This window comes from Octopus bimaculoides, chromosome 21 (assembly GCF_001194135.2).
Source record: "Octopus bimaculoides isolate UCB-OBI-ISO-001 chromosome 21, ASM119413v2, whole genome shotgun sequence".
NCBI classification, from domain to species: Eukaryota; Metazoa; Mollusca; class Cephalopoda; order Octopoda; family Octopodidae; genus Octopus; species Octopus bimaculoides.
The window spans coordinates 8,968,424-8,971,342 of NC_069001.1; the positions used below are offsets into that span (position 1 = coordinate 8,968,424).

Genomic DNA, 2,919 nt, shown 5'->3' on the forward strand with positions numbered 1-2,919 from the left:
TATATATATATAGAGGCGTGTGTGTGAGTCGTGTTTGTTTCTCACCACTGTTTGACAACCGGTGCTTGTTTGTTTATGTTCTAGTAACATGGTGGTTCTATAAAAGAGAATGGTAGAATAAACACCAGATTTAAAAAATTAGTACTGGGGTCAATTTGCTTGTTGAAACCCTTGAAGGCGGTGTCCCAGCATGACCGCAGTCCAATGACTGAAACGAATAAAAAAGTAAAAACTAAAACATTCCCGAGTTCCTTTGACCCGTCCAGCATGGTGGGATCTTCCAGAAGCTTGCAATCCACTGGCATAGCTCTCAGGGTTGGTGAAACATACAAGCCGCCGCATTACAACAAGGGCTGAACCTTGTGGTGGCAATCCCTTTAGACTTACTTTATTTATCGACTTCCTGAAGAACGGAAAAAAACTAACCTCGGTAGGATTTGAACGGTGAACACAAGAAATCAGAATAAAAAGTGCAAAGCATTTCACTCGATACTGCAAAATCTCAAGCTATTCTGTGCATAGGCCAATAGATCACACCTATCAGTCAACTACATAAGGAGGCAACAATGCTAAATGTGAAAGACAACTGAGGTATATGTGGATCATAGTTCGCTGTTGCAGCTGACTCCAAGCCTCTCAGTCCCCTTCACAAAGAATGCAATCAATTCGTAACACACGGAAAACTGACAATGTCCAGAAAGCACAACATTATTCTAAATACGCTATTTCAACTAAAATTCCTAGATTAGATCGACCCCAGTACGCACTGGTACTTAATTTATCAACCCCGAAAGAATGAAAGGCAAAGTCGACCTCGGCGGAATTTGAACTCAGAACGTAAAGAAAGACGAAATATCGCTCAACATTTCGCCCGGCAGGGTACAAACACAGATCCAAAGACATTAGCGCGCACGTACAAACATAGACCCAAAGACTCGCACATATATAAATACACGATAGGCTTCTTTTAGTTTCTGTCAACTAAATCCACTCAAGAAAGCTTTGGTTGGTCCGAAGCTATACTAGAAGATATTTTGCTCAAGTTGTCACGGTGCCACGCAGTGGAACTGAACTTGGAACCATGTAGTTGGGAAGCAAACTTCTTACCACACAGCCACGCCTGCGTCTAAGAACAATTCGATATTTGGTTTCGCTGTTTCCTACTGAAGTAAAAGCTAGGTAGCAGTACGTTTCTCACTTCCCCCTTACGCCAGCCTTGATTTCCTTGCAAAAAGGTGGTAGACGCAAGCTGTCTTTTCCCATTGACCAAATTGCAGAACTAAAAACCCGTTTATCATGAAGAGAGATTCTTTAAGCTTAATGAAAAATAAACTAATACTTCGTCTAACTTTATTCTAAAATGAAACAGAATTGTAGTAATAGCAAGCAACAGTAACAAATAAAACCATTATTGTCATTATATGAACGTTTTGTGAGCATACGAATGAAATGGGTAAGAACTTGTACACTTAAATGAGAATTTCTTCTATCGTATACAACTGTGCTCTCCTTCACCTTCATATTACTTCTTAGAAGAAGCTCTACTCCTCCCTCACCGGTAGTTCGATTCCATTATCACCATCTGCACCATCATCTCTGCCACTACCGCTCCTACACGACAATGAAGCAGCTATAGGAATTAAGGTGGACATGTTACGACAAGCAGTATCAGTTAAAATACTTGGATTTTTCAGGTGAAGAAGGAATAAAACACAAGTCTAGTCCTGAAATTTGAACTCTATGGCTAGCAGCCAATTACACAAGGGACTATAACATAGACACCATACAAATATTTTAAGTGGTTAACTATGCAAATAGCTAATACCGTTAATGCTATTCAGAAAAGTACACATAAACAAAGAAACAAGAACACTCATATGGCAAAACACGCGTACACGCAATATCATTTACACACACGCCTCTTAAACGCTTATAAATCTGAAATGTCATACATGCGTAAAAGAAATTGTTGGAGTTGTTATTTTTAATCTCGATTGAGCTAGTCTATAATGGAAAGGATTCCAACCATGACCATCATGTCTCTTTTATTCAGGCGTAGTATAATCCCCGTCTATATTTATTCAAAGTGTTTTTATTTCAAAACTGTAGGGTCTGATCTGAGAGAGATGGGTGCGCTTTCTATCCTATCAAGGGACCAGGTGGAAATTCACTGGCTCGTTCGTGACTGTTCATCCATATAAACGTATGTGTGTATTCATATGAACGAGTATAGAAGTCCAGTGTTACCTCGCTTTACGAATTTAATTCGTTTCTGAAGACTGCTTCTCAACCGTAATGTTCGTAAACCAAAACTATTTTTCCCATAGGAAATTCAAGAGAACGCACGGTGAATTTGAGCAGGGATGTGCACTGAGCAAAAAGCTACACAGCAATTGACACTCTCCCGATGATACTCCCAGATTGTCGCCGACCGTTGTTGCCGGTTTTCCTGTTCGTTACTAGAGATGAGACACCGCTCATCACCTGAAACGTTTTATGATCGAAAAATTGTCCGTAAACCAATTTGTTCATGATGAGAGACGTTCGTAAACCAAGATTCCACAGTATGCATGTATGTATGTATAAAAAAATATGTATATATATATATATATATATATATATATTCCTGCAGAATCTGACTTCAGTTACAAGAATCAGAAACGGAGTATGGCAAGAACCTGAACTGAATCTTGTGCAAAAAAAAAAAAAATGGGAAGAACAACAAATCATTTTTGCTTTATAGATTTACTTTTGCTTTTCCGTATCACACTAATAATGAGCATGTGTTACTCCATGTCAACTCTAAACGAGGAGACATCTGATCAAAAGTATTATGACCATGACGCTTTTATTATCGCCGAAGAATCCAGTCTGTTTAATTTGTAACGAATATTTAACGAATGAAAACACGAACCATGC

The 2,919-nt window shown here is 38.8% G+C and overlaps 1 protein-coding gene across 1 annotated transcript in view; it reads right to left on the reverse strand.

Annotated features, from left to right (window-relative positions):
* Positions 1-2,919, reverse strand: part of LOC106875307 (60 kDa neurofilament protein) — a 39,674-nt gene that overhangs the window by 15,370 nt on the left and 21,385 nt on the right. The window lies entirely within an intron of this gene.